Consider the following 27,075-nt stretch of genomic DNA (forward strand, 5'->3'; position numbering starts at 1 on the left):
CTCCTGGAAGGGCTGCCATGTACAGCGGTTCAGGTTGTACACTGAGTAAGAGCATCCAGGTGACAAGGCAACGGACGGCTGAGATATAGTCCTCATTCCATATGATCATTTAAGGATGGTTTCAAATTCCTTCCCACTCCTCCTATTGAGAGGTGGAGTCTATGGCCCCTCGTCTTAAATCTTGGCTGAATGGCTCCTTGACCAGTAGGTTATGGAAGTGACTCTATCAGTTTCCTGGCCTAGGGATGAAGACACTGCCTAGTAGTTAAAGAGGAGCTTCAACTATTTCTTGCTTGAAACACTTGCTCTTGCTGATTGAGTGAGGGCTGCTCGCAGGAATGTTAGTGCCCCAGCACAGACTACTTGATCTAGGGCATGAGTCAGCGAACATTTTCTCTAAAGGGCCAGATAGTATATATTTTAGGCTTTGTGGGCCAAATATGGTTTTCGTTGCTTCTTCTCCTCCCCCTCCTTCTTCTTCTCCTTCTTCTTCTTCTCTTCTTTATTCTTTTCTTTTTCCTTCTTTATTCTCTAAGCATTTAAAAATGTAAATAATAATAATGATAAACTTTCTTACCTTACAGCCTGTACAAAATCAGACTGCTGGTTGGATTAGCACACTTCTCCAGCATAAATACTTCTCCGGCAGAGAAGTCCTTGCGCTAGAAAGCCATCTGTATATATTAAAATGATGATGCAAAGGACATGCGGGCAAAAGTTTTTTCCTGGTCTCTTTTCTTAGTGGATGGACTTCCATTGTCTCACCAGTGACAGCCTTCTTTCTTCCTCCCTTATTTCACTGGAACAATTGGTAAATTCCCCCTTTATTCTATACAGAAATGCTCCACTCATTCAAGACCAGGTTAGTTAGTTTCTATGTGGAAACTCCCTAATGAGGGCAGCACTGACTGGGTCCTGAAGCATGTGTAAGAGTTTTCCAGGAAGAAAAAAATGTCTCTTTCTCCAATCCTCTGATCCTCTCAAAGTTCACAACCTGAGGATTAGATGCCAGTCATTACATCATCCTTTTAAGAGAGAGCAAAGACCCTTTGAAGGTCTCTGGTTCAACTTTGCCTTCTTGTGGAGGAGGAGCTTTAGACTGGGGACCAGCCAAAGATGTGGTCTCCTCTGGAGTTTGATTTGAGGTCTACCACAAAATTCCTTTATCCCTCAGTGCTTGAGGTGCTATCATCCTGGTGATTCATGCTTTTTTGGGTACCAAGTCAATGATCATATAGAAAAGCAAATTATCCTGGGATGGGAGCATATTAACAAATCTTTAAAAGTTTAGAGTCCATGAAATCTTTTCCACATGATACTTAGCTGAAGACAGGATTTATTGATCTCTGTGAAATGGAAGGAAGGGAAGCATCAGAAGACTGGACTTTGAGGGGAATTTTGGGAGGAAGAGCCTTGTGAAAGGACAGGGACACAGAGGTGAAACCCCCTTCCCACATCGCCAACGCCTCTTCAGGGACAGGGTAACACTTAGGCACCTTTACGTTACTCCCAGTCATTGGTGTACACAGCAGAGATTCAAAATAGCATTTGCAGAAGGGATAAAAAAGGAAATCTACAACAAAGTACTGCCATTTGCAGCAACATGGATGCAACTAGAGATGATCATACTAAGTGAAGTCAGTCAGAGAAAGACAAATTGATATCATATGATATCACTCATATGTGGAATCTAAAATATGGCACAAAGGAACCTATCTACAAAACAGAAACAGACTCACAGACATAGAGAACAGACTGATGGTTGCCCATGGGGGAGGGGTTGGGGGAGGGATGGAGTGGGAGGTTGGGGTCAGCAGATGCCAACTATTCTATAGAGAATGGATAAACAACCAGGTCCAACTGTAGAGCACAGGGAACTATATTCAATCTCCTGTGATAAACCATCATGGAAAAGAATATTTAAAAATGCGTGTATATCTATGTGTAACTGAATCACTTTGCTGTACAGCAGAAATTAACACGACATTGTAAATCAACTGTACTTCAATGAAAAAATATTTTAAAAAAGAAAGGAAATCTGCAACAGGAAAGTTAAAGCACTCTAAGAATGGTTTCCCATGCAGATTCACACAGCTGGAGAGGTTTCAATGCACGGGGATATCTGAAAGTCATTTCTTGCCAGACAATGACAAAACTACCACTATTAACCATTTGGTATATTATGATACAAATACTCTACCTCATGCTTCATGTGTTTCATCTCACTGAGACCACCTGGCAGCCCTATGGAGTAAAGTATTATTATTATTACCATTTTGTAGATGAGAAAACTTAGGCTCAGAGAGGGGAAGTGAATTCCCCAAGGTCTTAGAGCACCTGAGTGATGGAGCCAGGATGGATAGCCCCCTCGTCAAAATCCAAAGCTTGTTAAACCTGGATATCAACTAAAATGATTCCCAAATGCCACTTTTCTCCTTGTACCACCAGACACACAGGATGAGGAAGTAGAAGGTTAAAGCCAATCAGCTCTAGAGGGGTTTTGGATTGTGTTTGATCGCAGTTTAGAAAATGTTATTACCAACTGGATGGGAGACATTTATATGGTTTTTCAAACTCCGGTGATAATTCTTGGTGCATGAGAGGTAGTAAGTGATTAGTATTTGGAGATCATTAGAGAGAACCAATGAACTGACAGTTTCAATTGGGAGGAAGGGTCAATTATTAAGAGCTGGAGATTGTAGGAGAGAAACATTTTAGTATTCACACATTCCGTGCTAATGCGACCGATGATTTGCACTTTCCAGCTTAACAGAGAGTAAAATAAATTACCATAAATGCAAAGAAAACATTTTCCCTAACAAGAAATGTACTGAATATGCAAACATTTAAATACATAATAGGGCTGACAGTAAAATGAGTTTGGTGCATTCCCTTGAAGGAGGGTTTATAAGGCTTTCATAGGAATTTTGGCAGGTGTGTGGGGTTTTTTTTAAGAGAAATTCCTTCTTATTTCCACTCTAGAGTGATAATCATTATTAACTATTTGGTATACATCCTTCTTGATAATTTTTACCATATGAAGTTTTTGCTTTTGCATAAATGAGATCACATTTACTGTTTGATATCTGTTTGCTTTGTTTTTTAACATACAATGAACATCATTCCAGGTTAGTACAGAACTATCTAATTCACCCTTTTTTAAATTAATTTATTGGAGTATAATTGATTTACAATGTTGTGTTAGTTTCTGTTGTACAACAAAGTGAATCAGTTATACATATATGTATATCCACTCTTTTTTAGATTCTTTTCCCTTATAGGTCATTACAGAGTATTGAGTAGAGTTCCCTGTGTTATACATTAGGTCCTTATTAGGTCTATTTTATATATAGTAGTGTGTATATGTCAATCCCAATCTCCCAATTTGTCCCTCCCCCCCCCTTTTCCCCTTGGTAACCATAAGTAACCATAAGTGGTTTCTTTTTTGTTTTGTTTTATTTTTATAAATTTATTTATTTGTTTATTTTTGTCTGTGTTGGGTCTTCATTGCTGCGCGCGGGCTTTCTCTAGTTGTGGCGAGCAGGGGCTACTCTTTGTCACGGTGACTTTTGTTGCAGAGCACGGGCTCTAGGCGCGTGGACTTCAGTAGTTGTGGCACTTGGGCTCAGTAGTTGTGATTCGCGGGCTCTAGAGCGCAGGCTCAGTAGCTGTGGCACGCAGGCTTCAGTAGTTGTGGCTCACGAGCTCTAGAGCGCAGGCTCAGTAATTGTGGCACACGGGCTTAGTTGCTCCGCGGCATGTGGGATCTTCCCAGACCGTGGATCGAACCCGTGTCCCTTGCATTGGCAGGCAGATTCTTAACCACTGCGCCACCAGGGAAGTCCCCATAAGTGGTTTTAAAGGTTTTATTTTATCAAATTCTGTAACTTCTATTTTTCCTGATTCATGCTACATACCATTGACATCTTCATACATGGATGTCATGATTAAGACGAACTTTGATGGCCAGAATTTGGGGGATGCTGAAATAGTCTTTTTGCTGTCCACCGTTAAGATGATACCTATTTCACTTTGCTTACATCTTCTTTTCAATTCTTACTTTTTCTCCTTCTCCAGCTCTTCACAATTTTTTTTATTCCCATCTTCCTCACTGGTTTGGAAACTTTCCATGCTGTGTCTATTATTTTAGATGTTGAAATTTCACTCTGTTGGGCCCGATTGTTCATGGTCTTCCTGAATGTACTTTACTGATTACCAATGGCCCCTGAAAAGTGCCCCTTAATTGCTTAGGGAGCAGGAAGAATATTCAGGGTTTTTTTTTTCCATCAGGCGCAGTCAACAACTGAGTGTACTCTTTTCTGAAGTCCGTCTCAGTTCTTTTTCCCTTCCACACCCATCTTTGTTTCTTTCTTGATTATAGCCAGTTGGGCAAAAGTCCGCACCTTCCACAAGGCTGAGAAATCATCCAGAGTGGAGAGTCCCAATCGTTAGCACACATGAATCACCTCGTTAAACATCAATCACGTGCCGCATGCCCAACGTTTCTGATTCGGTTGGTCTGGGGTTGGGCCTGAGGACTTGTGTTTCTACTCAGTCCCCGGTGACTCCTGTTGTTCTAGGGACCACACTCTGAGTAAGGCCTTCAACATCATCACTGGCGATCATAAGCCTTAAAGAAGCTTTTTTTGTAATTTATTTTTTTAATTTTTATTTTATATTGGAGTATAGTTGATTTACAATGTGTTAATTTCTGTACAGCAAAGTGATTCACTTATGCAAATATATGTATTATATATATAGATTCATTCATATTATATATGTATATGTATATACATTCTTTTTTAAATATTCTTTTCCATGATGGTTTATCCCAGGACATTGAATACAGTTCCCTGTGCTATACAGTAGGACCTTGTTGTTTATCCATTCTGTATATAATAGTTTGCATCTGCGAATCCCAAACTCCCACTCCATCCCTCCCCTACCCCCCTCCCCCTTGGCAACCACCAGTCTGTTCTCTATGTCCGTGACTCTGTTTCTGTTTCGTAGATAAGTTCATTTGTGTCATATTTTCGATCCCACATATAAGTGACATCATATGGTATTTGTCTTTGCCTGACCTACTTCACTTAGTATGATAATCTCTAGTTGCATCCATGTTGCTGCAAATGGCATTATTTCATTCTTTTTGATGGCTGAGTAATATTCCATCGTATATATGTACCACATCTTCTTTATCCATTCTGTCAATGGACATTGAGGTTGTTTCCATGGCTTGGCTATTGTGAATAGCGCCGCTATGAACGTAGGGGTGATATATCTTTTCGAATTAGAGTTTTGTCTGGATATATGCCCAAGAGTGGGATTGCTGGATCCTATGGTAGTTCTATTTTTAGTTTTCTGAGGAACCTCCATACTGTTCACCACAGTGGCTGCACCAACTTACATTCCCACCAACAGTGTAGGAGGGTTCCCTTCTCTCCACACCCTCTCCAGCATTTATTGTTTGTGGATTTTTTGATGATAGCCATTTTGACTGCTGTGAGGTGGTACCTCATCACAGTATTGATTTGCATTTCTCTAATAATTAGCAATATTGAGCATCTTTTCATGTGCCTGCTGGCCACGTCCAGATAATTTTTAATGGCTTCTTACCTGGGAATCAAACATCTTTAGCCATCCCACCTGTATGTCCCACTTGCAGAGGTACCTGGTACCACCAGTTTGGGAGTGAGAGTGAGGGGGTGGATTTGTAGAATAAACTGCAGTGGGTCGTGTCCCATTCTACACACTGCTGGCCTGCGGCCCAGCCATCACTCTCTGTCTCAGTGTGTCTCACCCTCCTAAGTTGCATTCCTGTTTTCTCCTCCAGTATCTCCTTGTCCTTGTGTGCCAATATCTTAAAAACAAAATCAACTTACTGCTATTTTAATGGCATTTGAGGAACAAGTACAAATAACTCCTTATGTTCATACCATCATCTTTACCAAACATGGACTTCCTGAATTTAGTGGGGGGGGGGTGGAAAGTTTGAATAATTTAATTTCCATTATAATTGAGTGCAAAATTCCAAATGCTGATATAGTTCGGTTCATTTCAGGGTTATCTTCAGTCCCCTGAATTTATTGTTGGTCTCAATGAGTCCCGAGTGCTCAGTTCTCTCGCTTTTAGTTCTTCTTATTCAGTAACACAAAGACATAAAAAGTCAACAGTTTCTATTCATGATGACAAAGTCACTTTTTCCCCCAAGTTGCACATGGTTTGAATGAAAGCCAAGGTTTTTGTGAAAAATGATTTAAATATATTTTTAAAAGACCAACTAAGGAAATAGAGACCTATGATGTTTTCTGTCTGCTTAGACTTGGGGCAGAAGTGGTTCCCCTACCCTTCAATCTGCAAATAAACTTCCACATGTTAAGGCACCTCCATAACTTTGTCTTCTGTGGTCTACTGGGGCAGAGGCAAAGATCAGACCATGTTTAAAATGTATATGTCTGTTTCTGAATTAGCATTGATTGAATGGTATTCTGGGCCAATCTAATGATAACTAATTACTGGATCTCAACATGCTAACATCTTGTGATGACTGATGAACCACTGGAAAAATGGGTAAAATTTGCATTTTCTATACAGAATCAACTTTGCAAGACAATAAAAGAGAGCATTGGATACATGGTTTGGCAAACAAAAAACTATCTTTAAAAAACATTTTTTTATAGTTTTTTTTTTTTAAACGTTTTTCTTTTTTAAAAAAAAAAAATTTATTTATTTATTTATTTTTGGCTGTGTTGGGTCTTCGTTTCTGTGCGAGGGCTTTCTCTAGTTGCGGCAAGCGGGGGCCACTCTTCATCACGGTGCGCGGGCCTCTCACTATCGCAGCCTATCTTGTTGCAGAGCACAGGCTCCAGACGCGCAGGCTCCGTAATTGTGGCTCACGGGCCTAGTTGCTCCGTGGCATGTGGGATCTTCCCAGACCAGGGCTCGAACCCGTGTGCCCCACATTGGCAGGCAGATTCTCAACCACTGCGCCACCAGGGAAGCCCCAAAAACCATTTTTTTTAATTGAAGTATTGTTGATTTACAATGTTGTGTTCATTTCTGCTGTACAACAAAGTGATTCAGTTATACACAAGTATATATTCTTTTAAATATTCTTTTCCATTATGGTTTATCACAGGATATTGAATATAGTTCCCTGCGCTGTACAGTAGGAACTTATTGTTTATCCATTCTATATATAATAGAAAAAACTATCTTTTAACCTTGACATTTCAAATGATGACTGTGTACTGTAATTTCCTTGGCCCGTTTTTCTATGTCTTACTATTTCTATTACTACTACTACTAAATATATTCCTATTAGCTACCGCTCAGTTCATGTAAAATGATACATTCCCTGCAAGATGGTAGATTTCTGGTATAATTTGAAAGCTGAATGCTAAATGAACAGCACCTAAGAGATAATATTCTTTCTATTGACAAGATATCAAGAACGACATTAGAAAAATACTTGTTTGTTGCCTTTTCAAAATATACACTTCAGTTGTTGGTGTCCTTTATAAAAAGATTAGGAGTGCAATAGCAAAATAATGAACCAAGGTAGGGAAATTTTACCCTTAGATGTAGATAATTCATCCTTTGTGGATTACACACTAGACATCTTTAATTTTATATTCAGTATCTGATTTTCCTAAAGTCACACATTGTTTCACTCCATCAACTTTACCCTTTCTCTAATGGCATAAACTTAACGTTATTTTTTCTAAGAATTACCTTTCGTACTTACTAGAAAGTCAAAGCTTTATCTTAATTTTACAGTGACTGTGATCTAGAGTTAGAAGAAATCCCAGATGACTAAGAGGGGTTAATAAAATCGCATAGAAAGAAGACTAATTACCATCAATCTGGACTACATGGGCCAAGTATGGGATGAGCAATCCTGAGAATGCAGGGTCCACCAGCATTATCTGTGTTGGTGACGTCAAACATCTGGGTATTTTCAAGCATCCTCACGCTGGGGCGGGTAAATTAGACCAACCATCTGGTTGTTTGGATGAAATTTACACTATTCATATGGTACACATTTTAAGAGAGTCATTGAGACCAACTCCAACCCGGCTCACTTTTCTGGTTTTTAGAAGCAGCAAGCAGTGATACAGAAAATTAGATGGTATTTTTAAACTTGCAGTGGTGGGTCTCTCTCTACATGGTAGTTGCCTAGGCCATATCATTCCAGAACTCTTTTCTGAATCCCAATTTTGGTATTTAACTCATCCTAGGCTGGCTGCAAATTTTTTTCTAAAGATCTCATGCGCCAAATGAATAACTCCATTCTTATAGCAATACCTAGTGCCTTGAAGCTCTGCCTGGCGTGTCTCTGTTCTGGACTTTTAATAATGTTCCATTTCCTCTTCCATTAGGAATCTGTTTCTAGAAAGAATCCCTTCAGTTTCTGGACAACGTTTTATGTTTATAAGCATGCTCTGAACTGCCAGCAGATGCTAAATCGTGTGTACCTTAGAGGACCCTTCCAAACACATCTTCCGCTAGTGTCAAGAAGAGGGGGTGGGGAGTCAGTGGTACCAAAGCTAAGGCTGATGGGCATTGAGATAAGATGGGTCCAACTGATTCCACCGCCAGAACTGCTGGGTTTTGTCTCTGAGAAAATCTAGTTTGCATGTGGGCTGAGATCGGAGCTTTATCGTCTCAACCCTCCCCTCAGGAACTAAATGTCTTTTCCTTTTGAGTGACCCTGTTAGCTCCCATGCTGCACCTTGTTTCTGATTTTTCATCCAGGCTCCCAGGGTGCTGCTGAGCCCACCTGGATGTCTTTGCTGACCATCGCCATGGGCTGAGTTGGATGGGGAGGAAAGTCACTCTGGGTTTAAAACAAACCACACACACACACACAAACCCGACATAACAACAAACAACAGCCATTTTTAGAATGCCGTGGCAGCTGAACAAGCAAAAGGATTGTTGAATGAACATAAGAAAAGGATGGGACTTTTTGTCACTGTTGAGATGGAGAATCCCTTCCTATATCTAAACTTGTGTTTTGTTCTCTTTGAGCATCACAGCTTTATTTCAGCTGTTTTGTATAATATTCTCCCAAAGGGAGCTCTGCATTTTTGGTTTCTGAAGCAGAGCTCACTGGAGAAATGCCTCTGTGTGTGTGTGTGTGTGTGTGTGTGTGTGTGTGTGAAATGTCATGGGAAGCGTCAACTATTTTACATATGTATATATTTATTTATTTTTATTTTATTTTTTTGTATGCACAGTGTTGGTTTATGGAGTTACTTTCTAAACCTATTTGTTCCTTTTTTGTATGACTTCCTACTGACAAGCTTTTAAAAAATCTGTTTTAAAAAACTCTTTTTCATTGTTTCTACAGTGCATTGCTACCGATGTCCCCTGCTCTCAGCTTGCTCCTTGGGCAGGTCCCCTGCCATCAAGTTTGCTTCTTGTGCACTCTTACCTAAGAAAACAGATAACCTCTTCTTCCTTTTTTTTCTTTAATACATTTTCTTTAACATCTTTATTGGAGCATAATTGCTTTACCATGTTATGTTAGTTTCTGCTGTAGAACAAAGTGAATCAGCTATATGTAGGAAGGAAGGGGGCTTGTTTGTCCTGGTCACCCGGTACCTAGCACACGGCTGTGCCATAGCAAAGGCTCATTCAATATTGTCTCACGAGACAGTGAAGTTATAGCAGTCAGGATAAAGCAGGAGGAAATCATTCATAGAATCCAAAGGCCTTCCATTTTCCTAAAGCATGTGAACATAAACACAGACTCAGTGGGTCTATGATGCCTTACAAGAAGCTTTCAAAATGCCCTCCTAATAGTTGGCTGTGTCATTCGTGAATGCACTAGTGCATGTCAGAGATTCGTATCCATTCATTTTGGGAAATTCTCCAGCCACCTCTCCTAGATGGGTCTTCTTCTAGACGGGTCTTTGTTGATTAACCTTTGGGAAGTCTGCATCATGCATATCAACTGGGCTTTGCTGTGTGGCCATGATGCCGAGGAACACTGCATGCGTGTATTCTGACCACGTGGCTTCTCACATACTTGGGTCTACAGTGCATGCTTGGTTACCTGTCTTTTCCAGAAATTCTAGGAGTGTGCTGAGCCTCCCCTGCAGCTGTTTGCACGCATTCACCTCTTGAAATGAACAGATCCTTTCATTGGTCAGTGGCTGATACAGGTGTGAGGGCTGCGGTGTATTTAAGAGTCATGGGCGTCTTTTTTCTGTACCCTAGGCATCATTTCTTCCAGAAATAAAGGACTCACAACAGGAGGAAGTTGGCAGAGCGTTTTGCTCACTTGTTTCAATGTGTTGGATGATGACTCTTCCATATGACAAGTTGTATTAGGGAAAGTAGACCCAGGTAATCAGCAGCCAGATTGCAGTGATAAAACCCTAGAGGATGGCAAGGTGCATTGCTCAAAGGAAGGCTCTTTTTCAAATAGTTTTGACTGATGAAATTCTAAGGATTTATTTTCCTCAACATAATTGTGCAACCTTCAGAAATCTCCTGAAAGTGACCAAATGACCCCTTGCCCGCCCTGAAGTCTTTGACTTTGAAAACGTATTGGGAACATTTGAATAGCTTTTATCTGAAAGAGAGTGCTAGTAATAAGTGTTTCTGACTACTGAGTTCTCCCAAAGTCTGTGACTTTATTTACATCCTCTAAGATGTTCACTTGAGACATTTGAAAATATAAAATCCTTCGGCGGAATACCAGGCTATTAATATTACCTTCTTATAAATTCTATTTTCCCAAACTGGCATTTATTAAATAACTGAAATATAATTTTACATGGCGTTTGGATTATGCATAAGCTTCATGTTTGATTTATTTTTCTTTGAGATTAAAGGTGACAGATGACATTGATAAGAGGGTGTTTTTAAAATATCTCCCCTTTGCAGCTCGTTCACTGTAGATTGACAACTCAGAGAAGGAAGAAAAACATAAAGTCAAAAGGGCTGATTATGCAGATGCTGTACACGCACTTCACAGAATATCAGGCAGGAGAGACTTGCGGTTATGGGGGAGGTGTCTGGGAAGAGGATGCAGGCAAAGGAAAGAAATGATTTAAATACTAGGCAAATACAGGGAATTTCAGATATGTCAGGATTGTAGGCTAGCCCTGTGAAAGATTAGGAAGGAAAATAATGATTTATTAAAGGTAGGGGACAAAGAAGATAAAGTTAATAGTTAATGCTCATATTTTATTATTGAATTACTTTGGCAGCTATGGCTTCCCTGATACAATTTTAGTCTGGTTTTAAAATCATGCAATCGTGTCTGGGCATATGATGTCTACTTGGGCTGAATAAATGCCAGGATGCCGCAGGGTCGGGGTGGGGGGAGAACATGGGATCTCAGGGGTATGGTCCCACCTCAGCCACTTCTAGCTGTGTGACCGCCCCTGGAAAGGGGATTAATGATCCCAGCCTTGGGAACCTTACAGGAAAGCTGGGACACAATGAGTTAATAGATGAAAGTAGAAATAGTGAAGAGTAATAATAGTTCATTGTAAAAATGGCTTAAAATATTAAAGTGTTGTATCCCGGGAAGGGAGCACTATGATTAAGGTCAGATCTGACTTTTCTCAAAGCTCTTTTGTCTTCTCCACAGCTCCTAGCAAATATCCAGCACATATTTGCTGGGTAAATAAATATAAACACATATTTGTATGTGTGTAGAGAGATGGATAAATAGATCATCAGGCTTTCCTCATCCTGTGGAATACCAAAATGTCCTCTGTGGTGTGTGTGTGTGTGTGTGTGTGTGTGTGTGTGTGTGTGTGTGTGTAATGAATGAGGATCCCTATTTTTCCAAAGCTTAAAAAACATATAGTCCCCCAAGCGTTTCCTTTCTAGGTTACAAAATTACTTCTTGAGAATGACAAACACCATAGGATATCACTTATATATGGAATCTAAAGTATGACACAAATGAACTTATCTACGAAACAGCACAGACTCACGGACATAGAGAACAGACTGGTGGTTACCAAAGAGAAGGGGGTTGGGGGAGGGATGGATTGGGAGGTTGGGGTCAGCAGATGTAAGCTTTAAAAAAAATGGATAACAACAAAGTCCTACTGTACAGTACAGGGAACTAGAGTCAATATCCTGTGATAAACCATCATGGAAAAGAATATTAAAAAAAGAATATATATATATTATACATGTATATATCACTTTGCTGTACAGCAGAAATTAACACATTGTAAATCAACTATACTTAAATTTAAAAACAAAACAAAACAAAACAAAACCAAAATTACTTCTTCTTTTTCTTCTTCACTGAAACGTTCACGGTCCATAACCGGTCTCTGAATATATAGAACATTCACATTAAGCAGTTGATTGTGTTTCCGATTTATAAAATTTTTGGTATTTATTATAATTACTTTTTAAAATGAAAGTATATAGTCATGGTAAACAATAATTGGGGAGAGAAGTTCTTGAGGATTTTGATGAAAACTTTCCCATAGGATACCAAGCCACATTCCAGGCAACTAACTGGTACTCAAGAGTTATATTTATTAAATTAAAATTTTAAAAAATTAAATGTATAATATTGGTTGGGATTTTTCATTATGTGGCATGAATACAAGGGATTCACAGAGTTGGAAGTAAGCAGGGAACATTGGATGAGGCATGTGCTTGGCTGCCCCGGAGGCTGAAACCTCGATAGAGATCCCATTCTAGGAACCATCTAGAATATGAACAGTCTTATCCATGGAATGGAATGGAATGATGTTCACCTGTTTTGCTCCTGTCCTAAAGGAGCATCTCACTGGGTAACGGGCACAGATGAGTATCAGCACCATGAAAGTTTCACTGACAACACCCATTGTAATTTCCAGCATAAGACATTGAGGGGCTATTAGAAAAGAGAATTTATACTGAGAAGGGAAAAAAAGGAGGAAACTCCTCACAGCATTACCTTTTTCTACCCTCAACTCAAAGCACAGAGCCCCCTCGGGGATCAACATTATTTGCATAACAAGACTCATCAACCATCAGGGTACAACATGACAAAGGAATCTAGCCTCTCTGGGCTAATTTGCTATTTAATATCGGCATCACCCATCATTATGTAAACAAACTCCACCCTCACAATGTTAGTTCAAAGGAGGAAAACAGCTAATTTGCCAATACGATTGACTTGCAATTTGTTGTTATGCTTCATGAATTAAAGCAGAAGCCTATCAGTAGATAACTAATCAGAACCTGCTGTATAGCACAGAGAACTCTACTCAATACTCTGTAATGGCCTATATGGGAAAAGAATCTTAAAAAGAGTGGATATATGTATATGCATAACTGAATCGCTTTGCTATACACCTGAAACTAACACAACATTGTAAATCAACTGTACTCCAATAAAAAATTTTTTAAAAAGCAGAAGCCTATCAGATGACAGTAATTACTAGTAAGAACGAAAATTATTGGCTGGCAGCTGGACCTCCGTGCTCTGACCTCACAGCCCTGACCTGAGGACACCAAGCTTCCAGGGCAGGTGGAGATGGAGGTGCCCAGTCCCTGTGGTGGCCAGAGGGAGAAGCACCTGCTGGGCACCTGCCCACAGACGTAGGTCATGGAGAGCCATTGACAGAGACCTGCCGGCCCGTATTTTTGCACTGAATCCTGTGTTATATGTCAATCTGAAACCATTACATACTGTGAGCCCCATTTTAATCACAAAGAGGCCAGTCTCTGTCGTGGTAACAATGACCGTATGGAAATAAACAACTGAACACAGCAGCCTGAAAATTGAAGTAATAGGCATTTAGCATGGTTTAAGGAGAGATGCTTGGAAAATTAGCTACTAAGCGCTGGTGTCGCCTTTAGGTTTTTAAAAAGGATATTATTTTCTGAATATTATGGAAAACAACCCAATTGTTTCCGAATATAAAAAGCATTTTAAAAGTTTGGAGTGGTTGGATTCAAATATTGCCGAGAGAAAACATTTTCTGTCTCTGGGTTACTGAAAAATGGTGTTTCTCCAAACGAAAGAGCCAAGCAGTTCACGTTCTGTTTCCTAAAGAATACTGCGCTTTACTTTCACGTGTTTTCCAAAGGAAATGCTGCAAACGTTCTCTGAAAATTGAGTGTTTTCCTCTGAGCTCAGCCAAATACAGCCAAATACTGTATTTACACGAAACTTCAAAGAAGTGCAGCGCCCCCTAGTGGGATAACTTGCGCCATCACGGATTCATCTCGTGTTAGTGCATCTCTCCTGCAGATGGTTTGAGGGACCAGCCCATTAACCCCAAAGATGCGCCAACAAACTTCGACCATAATAACCAAATACCCAGGGCTTCCAATTCACTTTCCTGGGTATGAAATACATTTAAAATGTTCACCAAAATGTTGTTATTGCATGAGGCTCGTGTCGCCTGAAATCAAACTAATGCGTTTTTTGCTGAATTAAGAAATATAAATTCCACTTGCAGCTTTCCGTGACTCCGCCTTTAGTGATTCCTCTGAACTCTGCTCATTTCTCAATAATATCTTTAATGCTTTTATCATAGTAAAAGTGTTTCTGGCAATGTTCTATCACTGAGGAACAGTAGATGAAGTTAGGATTATCAAAACGGGTAATTAGAGGCAAATTCATTTTTATGTGTTTGGCAAACCTCGCCATTTGATAGAAGTAAACACCTTGTCGCATCTGAAATCAATGATAATTATAAATGATGGAGTATTTGCAAGAAGGCAACACAAAAGTAGCTACTAGGCCTGCTTCCAAACTCAGAATAAATGCATTAACAATTTAATATTGACCAATTATACATGAATTCTGTTCAGTGTGTCAGTACTTCTGGTGGCATGGGATTTATTAGACTAAGTAATGTAAAATAGAATGAAATAGATTAAGTCTTTTTTATGAAATAATGGTACCCGTTAGATCGGGTACTCTAAGTCAAAGTGGGAATTTTCCTCTTTGTAGACACTCTCTGAGTTGTGGATGGTGTGTTGAAACTCTCATGCTGCAGACAGCCCTAAGCCTCAAATTAAAACAGCCAACAAGAATGATAAAACAGATTTGAAAAAGCAGTTATCTCCAGGTGGAGAGAGAGAGTTTGGGAAGTTTGGGAAAGGTCCTTAGGTGTCTGCAAAGGTAGTATAATTTCTAACGTTGGTGTGTAAGTGTGGGTCTTCTGAGAGTGGAGACTAAGATGGGATTAGATAAGCAAGAGATTGATTAGGGTAAACAATTTTGAGGAACATTTGGCAGGAAGCCAGGGGAGGTGGGAAAAGCCTTCAAACCTGCAAATCCAATTGTTTGTGGGGAAAAAAAAAGAAGGAAAGAAGGGTGGGTGGGTGGAGGAGTCTAGAATTACAGGAAATTTGGAACATTTGTAAGGGTCCACTGGGAACCATCAAGCCAAAGTCACTGTCACAGAAGCTTAAGTGTCCAGGGCAGCCTGCCTTGAGCAGGAAAGAGGACTATTTGCCTCTCACCTTAAGCCAAGTGAGAGATACGATTCTGAAATTTTGCCCTGGAAGTTGTAGGGGCACAAAGCCTGACACCAGAACCACTACTGAACATACCTGCAGGGGCAATGCCTTGCTAGAACAGCCCAGTGGGCATCAGAGCAGACAGGTGTCCACGTAAGGAAGTAACTAAATCCTCATAGCTCAGAGCCAGTGGTCCAATATTCACCTGCAGGGTGAAGAAACCCCAGTAAGAGGGGAGCTAAATGCCTTGGGACTGGGTGGGGACTCGGGGTCAGCCTAAGAAGCACAGCCAGCATTGAGGATGTCCAGTTAGAGAAAGGCAATGGGGAATTTTCTCACTGTTGGAAAACAGTAGATGTTCAATAAATGTTTGCAGTGGCAAATTTATCTTGTTATGCTGTGTCAGTCACGAAAGCAGAAAGCACAGGTATTGCAAACGGAATTTAACTCAGGGAACTCATTACAGTGGTGATGGCAGACCTTAAAAGCTTCCCAGAGATTAACAACTGACAGTAGAGAGACAAAGGGAGATGGTAATATTATTACACCTGGGAGCCTGGACCTTAGAATTAAATCTTGAATCATAGCAGGCCCTACGGGTTGGGGGGATGGGGAAAGAATCCACAAGAGACACTCAGCTGCTATCTGAGATGCTGCCCATGGCAGAGAGAGGATGTGGGAAAACGCCTGGCTTCTCCCCGCCTTCCACCTCCAATCTCCTGCCAGGGTCTGTATTGGGCACATCTAGGCAGCAGCAAGAGAGTCTGGGAAATGCAGTTCCCTGTAATTTGGGGCAAAGCAGAAGGTCAACAATGGATCTGAGATCAAGCAGGCTCGTGAGCAATCCACATATCCTCTTAACAACCACATGTGTCAGGAGACTTGTAGGAAAAAAAATCAGGTGACAGTGACACAGACTGTAGTTGGCAGCTGGCAGAAGGATGCCATTCTCCATGGAGCAGGAGTTCTATGGCCTCATTTAGACCATGATCCTAGAAAACTAGACCCTTTTTGATTTGGAACTTTTATAACAGTTCTGCATATGAGAGATTTTGCATAATGATAAGGATTATTGCCAAGGGGTGGGGGGGGAGGCAGTTTTCCTTTTTGTTTAGTTGGCACATAATTAAAACTCTTACACTAGTGAGAGTTTTCAAATTTGGCATAAATCTATTTAATATCAGAAAAGCTTTGAGGTGCTGCTCTCTGGGAATTATGTAAACTTAAAAAAGCAAATAAAGCCTGGGTTTTACAGAGTCCCAAAGCAATACTAGAGAGGAGAATATTATTATGTTCTTTATAGAGACACTGGCTTAGGACAAAAAAATGAGCTCCAGAAATGTCTCTAAATTCTTCCAGTGCATTTCCTTACCTTTGGACCAACTCTTTGGACAGTTATTGGACATGATCCTTGTTTGGAACTTTCTGTGGAAGGAAATGATTTCCTGCATCACACAATAGGCACCAAGATAACAAGTGTTCTTGATTGGCCAACAATTTGATAATACTTGAAGTCAATATTTAAAAACAAAAAGAAATTGAAAAGTATTTAGAAGAAAGGCAGAGTAATCTGTGGGTTGAAGAGTGGATAAAAGACAACCATTGTTCTCTTTTACTTGTATTGCCCTGAGCAATTCAGCTCTGCCCCCAATTTGCATATTAAATTCAACAACAAAAACATCAGCAACAGCAATAGCACTTGTGGCAAATCAGAAACACCCTCTTGGAAGATGTCCATGGACACTGCTACTTCTCTACAGCTCTCTTGCTAAAAGGGAATTCAGTAAAGAGCCCTTCCCAGGTGCCCTGACATTTTCAGTTCCCATTAAGTGTGGGCACCTAGCAGTGCCCTGATGGAGATCATAACCTGGTCTTGCTCCAACGGATGGGGAAGTGTGGGTCAGTGATGGAAATTAAACAAAGGAGGAAGCTGAAAGGCAGGACTTATGTTCAGGGAAGGGGCTGAGAACAAAGAAAAGAAGAGGGGACTCTAAGTCAGGGCGTTTGGGGAAATGGGAAGGCGACATTTCAGACAGGAGCCTGGGAGATGTGAAAATGAACATAGGGATCTCCTGCTAGTTATTTTAGGGGAACCACTGACCGAAACTGCCCGCCCTGGCCAGGCCTGATAGTAACCACTTGCATGAGTTATCTTACAACAGGAGGTCCTGGTAACGAACACGGAACTAACAAGCTATCACCAACCAGAAGAATTCGGGAAAGGTCAAGAGGAGAGAAGTTACAGACACCAGTCCGTATGTCCTACCAACCTCCCAGAATCCTCTTTGCTGGAATCCACCTTGGCTGAGCGATGCGTGCGCCACCAGGAAGGACCCTGAGTCAGAATGATTGGCCAGAGATAACCCGGAAACTAACCCCATCACCAGAAAACCCAAGACTGCAAGCCACATGGCAGAGCGGTTCTCCTGGGTTCCCTTACCCTGCTGCCCTCCGCCCCGGCGCCCCTTCCCAATCAAGTCTCTTGCATTGTCAGCACGTGTGTCTCCTCGGACAATTCATTTCCGAATGTTAGGAAGAGCCCACTCTCGGGCCCTGGAAGGGGTCCCCCTTCCTGCAACAGTTAGAGGGGGTGGTGAGGGTGGGAGGGAGGAGTCTAGAAGCCAGTGGGAAAATGGAACAAACTGGTGAAAGCAGTACTGGGGGCAGGGAGTGGCTGGACATCCTTTTCCTGAGCATCTTATTACAATTTTATTACCAACTCTCTCAAAGAGGAAAGAAACTTGCTGATAACGCTTGAACACTCACCACCTAGAGTCTACTTTTCAAAGTCAATTTCAGACGTTAGTTCACTCCCTCCCCCCAAACTTCTGCACTTGTATCAGTAAAGACAGTGTAACATTATTTGTAGATCATCATTAGAGGTAACATGTAAAACAATAACCCACACAAATCTCACGGGTAACATTCCGTAGGTTTTAACAAATGCATATGTACATGTAAGCATGCTCTTATCTGGATGCAGAAGCTTGCTCTTCCCCCGGGAAGTTCCCTCAGGCCCTCTGAAGCAGCTAGGGAGTGGAGCAGGTGGGTGCTGATGTAGAGGAAGCTGAGTAGTTAGGGATGGGGGGAGGCCAGGGTGTCAGGGTGGACCATGGCCAGGGAGGCACCTGTGTAATGGGCGTAGCTGGGAGTGGGATGACCAATCAGGCAGTGGCTCTCAGAGGCTTCAGGACACTGGGGCAACAGGAGGGACCACTGTGGGGTCTTCAGGGGGCAGTTGTATCTCTGAGGAGCCTGTCTGGGCAGGTGGACGTATCAGGACATGGCATCTAAGAAAGATGAAAGACGGGGCAGCAAGGAGGCTGCAGGGACCACTGGATCTCAGATTGCAAGCCAGAGACTGTCCCCAGCCAGATCCAAGCCAGACTGGGGTGCCAGGTAAGGCTTAGGGGTGGGAGGTGAGAAGCAGGGACAGGGATAGTGGAGGCGGGAAGAGGGGGAGAGCAAGGATGAGGGAGACAGGGAGAGGGTCCCATGGGGTTTAGTGGATTTTACTAGATTTTCCATGTCGTTAATTTCACATCTGCAAAGAGTGACAGCTTTTCTTGTGTTTGCCAATATTTATCCTTCTGTGTTCTTCAGTCTCTCTTGTTTTGCTTTGTTTTCTTACTGCACTGGTTAGGACCGCTCGCAAAATGTTGAATATTATTAGTGACAGAGGAGATTGTCTAAGGTTTATTCTAGGTTTCTGATGGCTACTCTGAGTGAAGAAATTGATATAATTTCTAGCTCATTGAGGATATATGACTTGTTTGTGTTTTATTTTTGGTTTTCTTTGTTTGGAGGGAATGTATAGAATTTAAACAAACACATTTTGGTAATCTATTGACATGATTTTGTGCTTTTTCTCCTTTTCCTCTATTTTACATCAGTAGATTTGACTGAGGTTGTTACATCCTTGCATCTCTGAGAGAAGTCACCTTTGGTTCCAAGGAATAACTTTAAATACACTAAAGGGTTTGGATTTTCTGATAGGAGTTCACCCTTGTTACCTGTGTTATAGATAAAAAGGCTAACTCCCTCAAATTCTTTTCAGATCATTGATTTTCCACACTTTGTTGAGTGCGCTTCGTAATCTGTGTTGACCCGGGAAACCCCTCAGTATCTTCCTTTCTGAGATAATCCCTTCTCTTGTTTGACATAGACTTTCCTCAGGGGAATCCTTCTCCCCCGAAGACACGGTTTTCTCTGAAGCCTTTAGGTCATGGCTGACTTACCTCCTGCATCGGTTCACTCATCAGCTTGCAGGCAAGGTGACGTCCTGGTTCTCCTCAATGATTCTTCCAGAACAATGTTTCCATCCCTCCTAAAATGCTCCAGCTTTGAAACTCGAGGTATACCACCCTTTCCCCTTCCTTGTTGCAGACACTTGTAGACCCTGGTTCATTCTTCCACAGTTCTTGAAGTTCTCTGACTCACTGTCATGGTCTTTGACTCCTTCCTTCATAATCGAGATTTAAAGCATGCACCTCTTCAAGGAGCCGTTCTCATTGTAGTTGGTGTATGGAGGAAGGTAGGATTCTAAATTCGTGGAGAGATAGCCAACCTTTATTAAGTTGCTACTATTTTCCAGTTAAGTCCCATGGCTGACACTATCAAATATCAAGTTCTCATACATGTCCGGGCAGTTCCATTATTCCATTGGTGAATTTGGCTCCTCTTGTCCCCATACCACAATCCTAATGACTTCAAAGAGGTAACACATCCTGATAATTGTCAGAAAGCCCCTCTTTTTGGTTGTTTTCTTTATAATAATGATCTCAGTTATACTGGGCTTGGCAGGGTCAATTCCTGGGCTCAGTCTTTATTCCAAGATAACATTCTTGAAGCTAATTTCTGTGAGTGTTAGAATCTCTGAAAAGCATGACGGTCTCCTAGCAGAGGCATGCCATGTGGTTGGGTACCAGCCAGGACTTTGGGGTCAGTCCCAGCCCTGCATCTCATCAGCAGGAAAATGCTGAACCCGTGAAAATAAGTCTAATGATAGAATCAGCCACATCTGTTACTTTGAAGCATAAGATAATGTCTGTTAAATTGCCCATGGAACATAGTAGATATTTAATAAGTGATAGCTGATTTTATGATTTACAAAATTCTGATAATCTTAGTAGTACTATTCTGTAGGGATATTAATTAGGATTAAAAGAGCTAATATAAATAAAGACCCAGTGTAAAGTAACACCTGTCAAATATTACTTTTAGATAACTTATACAGGTTAATTTCCGTCACTAATTCTCTTCTCTGTTCTCTTCTGTTCTTCTGCTTCTTTCTCTTTGCATATCCATGTCATAGAAATAGGATAGAATTTGGGGAAGAAAAGTATTCAAAATGAACTTATACTGCTCTTTGAGCAAAAAAGGTAAATATATTTTTAGGTAGCAATGATCTTCCCCAAACTTTAATTGATCAAATTCTTGGGAGAAAAGTTATTGTGAATACTGTTAGCAGTTAACAGTATTTTGTATGGAAGTTTAAGACAAGTCAGTTTTATTCTGATAAAGAAGAGAAACATATTCTGTTTATTCTGATAAAGAAGAAAAACACACATACACAAAACCCAGAACTACTCACCTGGAAGAAAATAAATGAAGGCTGTGACTTCTCTCTGGTAATATTTTCTGATCTTTCTTTCTACCTAACTTGAAAAATAAAAACCTCTCCTTGAATTAGCATCTACCACTAAATATGACAGCCAGTTCAAACCAACATTACTAAAAATATTTTAAAAATTAAAATGCCGCAAATAGAGATAGATCAATATCTTGAAATTTCCTCATTTCTCTCTGTAATTGATACTCCATTTTAGAGTTTCAAAAATCCCACAAGCATTGAACAAAACTTTAAGAGGAAAAATGGATCAATGGGAACAACATGCTTGGCGTATTTTATAACAAATATAGAGTAGCTACAAATTGGTTATGTGGTGCTGCACGTTATAAAAGCCTTGTCAATATCTCTGTCTATACACAATTATAAGACGGGATGATAGAATGGGGAATGCTTGAAAAATCTATATGGTAAATGTTGCATACAACACGTGCCCATATAAATGAGATTGTGCAGGTTTATAGTTCTGTACAAGAAGATCACTTTCCTGAAAGAGAGAGAATGCAACTTGTGTGAAACTAACTGGGGGAAACTTAAACCTCAAGCTGAGCTCCAGATGCCTTCCCTGATATAAATGAGTTGACTTTCATGTACTGATGATATTCAGGGTTGGGTTGATTGCCAGGAAAGTTAACCATGACTAAATATGATAGCAGTTTGCTACACAAACTGTGGATGTACTTTAAGTAGTGAACGTGGGGTCCTGTGACCCTGTGATTTCTAGAATTTGCTTTGATTTTGTGTACTTCATAAGAGGAAATTTATTTTAAAAGATAGATTTACATTTTTATTAAGAGATTAAGTTTAGTTTTATTACTAGATTAAAAAGAATTTCTGTTTCTGGGCAAGATGAAATAACAGGGTCTGAATTGACCTTCCTGGTTTAGATAACTTAAATAAATGGAAATATATATATATATATGTAACAAGAGTTTTGGACATAGGGCATCAGACAATTCAGGGCAGTGATCACTGAGAGAGGAGAAATGATAAAGGACTTGGATCCAGAATATACAAAAACTACCCCCCTAGTAATACAGTCAGATATCCTAATAAAAAAATTAAAAGGATATGAAATAAAATTTTGTAATGATGCTAAACATCGTTATCCACAAGGGAAATGCAAATTAAAACCACAATGAGATACACGATACTCCTATGAGAATAGTCAAAATTAAAAAGATTGACTGCAAATTATTGGTGAGGCTGCAGAGCAACTGGAATTTTCATACATTCCTAGTGGTGATGTAAAAACGTACTTTCTTCAGGATAATTTGGAAACCGTTTGGCAGTTTCTTAAAAGTTAAATATACCCCTCCCTGTGACTTAACTGTTATACCTCAAAGTATTTACCCAAGAGAAATGAAGGCACATGTCTATACAACACATTTTGTGTGAATGTTTATAGAAGATTTATTTGCAACGGCTGAAAACTGGGAACATCTCAAATGTCCATCAACAGGTAAACAGATAAATTGCAGTATATCCATACAATGGACTACTACACAGCAGTAAAAAGGAATAAAGAATTGCTACAGCCAACAACATGAATGGATATCCAAACAAATATGCTGAGTGAAAGAGCAGACATACTGTCGGGTTCCATTTATGTAAAATTATGCAAATGTAAATGAATCTGTAGTGACAGAAAGCCAGTCAGTGGTTGCCAGGAGCAGGAGGTAAGAATTACAAAGGGACATAAAGAAACTTTGGGGAATAATGGACATGTTCATTTTCTTGATTGTGATAATGTTTTATGGGTATAAACATATGTCAAAAATGTTCAAATTGTATACTTTAAATATATATAGTTTATTTTATGTGAATTGTAAATCAACAATGCTATAAAAAGAGGCAATTTGGAAGGATGATAAAGCATCATTTAGATGGGAGAAAATAGTCTATATAAAACCACGTGTAATTAGGTAACTAAATTGTTTATCTGCCATGCATAAGTGACAAAACATGTGAAATTAAAAGTACTGCTTTCCTTAAGCAATTCACTTATACCCTATCAGATTCAATTTTTGATAGTCTGCACGTTGCTTAAAGAGAAACAAAGTAAGGATTAATCATGCAATTTTTAGCTTAAGGTGGAGCTGATGAGTTTAATTTCCCAATTTATTTTTTGGAAACATGATTTGCCTATATGAATACATAAGCAGTTGTATTCTTAATATTGCCTTCAGTGTTATTTATACAGAGATAATATAATAAGAGAAACGTTATTCATTTATTCTAATGCACCCTTCAGTCTCTGGGTGTTAACAGCTCTGATGCCTGGTGATATTGGTGGTATAAATATTACATGTTAGACTCAGGGTGGTGAGAAGTTTTTGATAGAAGGAGAGTCTCATTACTGGCTTTGTATGTATTCTGTCGCATGGAGGTTTCCTGTGAAACAAAAATGATTTAGGTTTACTTTTACAGCATCAATAAAGATGCTTAATCACTATTGTCTTTCCACGGTGTTGTAAATCTGGGGCAGTAACATACATGGTAAGCACACCACGTTTACCCCTCCTACATCCATAACAGACATTAATAGTCAATTGTGATACTCTGACCCAAAGCTTTGCTCTCTGAATCCCTCTCATCACATTCCCTAAAACAAACACTAACTTCGGGGAAAGTGTGCACGGAGGCTGAGCCCAGTTTGCCACTTCAACTCTAGAGAATTCTGCAGACATCAACGGCTCTGCTCTCGTGTAGCTTGGTATAAAACGTGTACTATCTGCCCAATATCAGGACACTTATTAAGAATAACAATGACAATGCCGTTCCTTTCATATAAATTCCTTTTCTTTTGTACAAATGTAGTAGTACACGCTCACTAGAGAAAATTTGGAAGACACTAAAAATTACAGAGAAAAATAATTATTGTACATAATCCTACCACCAAGATAAAACAATTAGTGCCATCTTCAAGTGATCTTTTTTTGAGATACATATATTTCATTTGTGGAGGTTGATTTGGGTCTTCTTTCCACATCTCTACTTAAATGCACATTTTCCAGTACCTTCTTGGACATTTGGAGCGTATTTATAATAGCTATTTTAATATCGTTGCTCTATTTCGATCACTTGTGTCATCCCTGTATCTATTTCTATTGATCAGTTTTCTCCTCCTTATGGATCATGTTTTCCCATTTCTTTGTATGATGGGAAACGTGAGTGTGGCCAGTTGTCAGCTGACCATGAATGCATGAGTGATACCATCCCAACCACATGAAGTGCAGACCAGTTGTCCCAGATGAACTTGGCCCGAATTGCCAGCCTATAGAATTGTGAGCAAGCTGATGATTGTGTGTGCAACTAAGGATTTGGTTGGTTATCAAAAGCTAATTGATGCATCAGGTAAATATTTATGAAAATGATGAATAAATATTTCATAATATCTCATAACCTTGAGGGACAAATTAGGGTAGGGGATTAACAGATACAAACTACTATATATATTATTAAAATAGATATGCCACAAGGTATACTGTACAGCACAGGGAATGATACCCATTATCCTGTAATAACCTGTAATGGAATATAATCTGCAAAAATACAGAATCACTATGCTCTACATCTGAAACTAATATACTATTGTAAATCAACTATACTTCAATAAAGCATCATAAAAATAAATAGTTCTTCTTAATAAAGAAGAATAAAAGGACATTAATCCAAATGATTTGAAAAAATAATGTGTGACTAAGTTCCCTGACAGATCCAAAATGGGTGTTATTTTCCACAAACATGGAACGTACCCTGCTTCCCAGGTTCCCTCTGTGTTTCTTGCATGTGTCTCCCTGAGTCTCTCTTCATGGTTTCTGTTTATTTGCTGATGAATGTCCCCTCTCTGACTCAATTCACAGGGAGAGCAGGATGAGACCACTCAGTTCATTTCTCTGCTTTTGCAGCTGGGGTAACTCCAGTCTCCTGGGATAGAGTCCAGATGAGACAGACTGGGGGGTTCATGATTCCCACCTACTGTTGTCAGTCTGTCCACTTTTCTTTGAGCTGTTTTCATCTCCTCACTTTCATCCTTAATTGACCATAATATCGACTGAAATAAAAGATTGCATTATTTATCATTATTGAACAGTTTCATATTTCTTGTCCTTAAAGATATAAACAGATGAGTAGAATATTTTCTATTTCTCTGAGACTACTACTCTAAATTAATTTGCTTTTTACTTATGAGACCTAGCATTTTCCTCTCTCAGAGTTAAGGCTCCTAGAAGAACTGGGAAAACAGGTTTTGTATGTCAGCGTTAAGTATTCCATCCAGATACTTTCTTGCAAAAATTACAGTTACTGTTACCACTAATCATTATAATAAGAATTAGCAAGTTAAACATGACAGCTCTCTGGGAAGTTGATATGGAGCTCTAGGGACCGAGTTCCTTTGTTTCCCCAAACAGGATACACAGTGGATTTTATTACATATTTACTTACTTAATTTTAGATCAATACATGCAATTTGGCTTCTCTGAACCACTTATTTGAGGAAAATGTCACCGCTTCAAGCTGAACTTTACTAGTGCAATTTGCAAGTAATGATTGAATGATGCAAATTGTCATCAGGCAATTTAGTCAAGATTGGCGATGGAGTGGGAATATTATAGCTGCAGAAATTAGCTGCTGTGAAAAACATCACTATTTTAAAAAGTAATTTCAGCAACTTGGAAAAATGAATAAGAATCCCATTTTTTGATTATTGAGATGGAAGATGTTAAAATACAAAATGAGTCTAAGGCACTTAAGCTCCAATAAAAACTTTCCTCCTAGAATTTATCCTAAACTGATAGCTCAATTTTCCTTGATACAACCTGGAAAACACTAGAGATTTGAGCTAATGTGTCATAAAAATGTGTGCGTGAGACTGCTGTCTGTAACCTGTTTGAAATGGAAAACATTCAGAGCACAGTGGTTAAGCAGGCACAGTGTTTGAGACCAGGGTAAGTAGTGGCGTACCTTTGGGTATTTATTTAGCCTCCCTCAGCTTCTACTTCCCAGTCTGTAAAATGGGACTGACTGATAGGTACCTTCCTTGTGGGAATGTCATATAGATTAAATGAAAGCATGACGTAAGCCTTTATAAGTATAATGCCTGACACCTAAGAAAGAAATGTTTTGTAATATAAATGCTGCTCTTGTTATTATTTAAGGGAACAATGAAATAAATCAATGTTTATATGCTATAAAAAAACATGATAATGTCCATGATAAAAATAAACAGTTCAAAGGAGCATAAAGGGGGGAAATTGCATTAAAAATTTCCCCTCATCTTATAGCCTCTCTGTTTTTGTCTCCACAGATAGTCATTGTTAAATTGTGTGTGGTGTCTGTGTGTATGTGTGTGTGTGTGTGTGTGTGTGTGTACACTCTCCAGAGTCATTCAGTACATAATCAAGTATACGTCACTCTTTTAAAAATATGTATGGAAGCACACCCTTCCCATAGCTCTGAGCCTCACTTTTTCTAGCTCAGTTATAAATCATGAAGGTTGTTCCCTATCAACACATATAGATCTACTTTCGTGGCTTTTTCTGGATCTTGCTCATCATGTTTTCTTTCCTAGAAGGAAAGATCTCTGCAGGTCATTATTTTCCTTCCTGTTAATTACTTGGCAATGTACTAGGACATTGACAGATAAGGCAGTTTTGACATTCAGATAATCATTCTTTACAATTATTCCAGCTGGACCTACAAAGACCAGATAAGGAAAGGCAGCCATACTCCTAAGACCCTGATAGAAATAATGGGGGATATTTTAAATCACACAGTTGTGAAATGTACTTCATGTTTCAGTGCAATTGGGAAAGTCAATTACCTTTCTGAGATCTCATGCTATTTACTAGAGCTAAGGTTATAATTCCTGAAAGGCAGCTGGATATAGTTAATTTGCTGTCTATAGTGAATTTCTCAATCTACTAATCATATAACTTAGCTCTTTTTTTTTTTAACATCTTTATTGGAGTATAATTGCTTTACAATGG

The 27,075-nt window shown here is 39.6% G+C and overlaps 1 pseudogene; it reads left to right on the forward strand.

The window, feature by feature from the left end:
- LOC133075200 (V-type proton ATPase subunit C 2-like) overlaps positions 1-27,075 on the forward strand; it is a 74,862-nt pseudogene that overhangs the window by 9,843 nt on the left and 37,944 nt on the right.

The sequence above is a fragment of the Eubalaena glacialis genome, chromosome 15 (genome assembly GCF_028564815.1).
Source record: "Eubalaena glacialis isolate mEubGla1 chromosome 15, mEubGla1.1.hap2.+ XY, whole genome shotgun sequence".
In the NCBI taxonomy this organism is placed as follows: Eukaryota; Metazoa; Chordata; class Mammalia; order Artiodactyla; family Balaenidae; genus Eubalaena; species Eubalaena glacialis.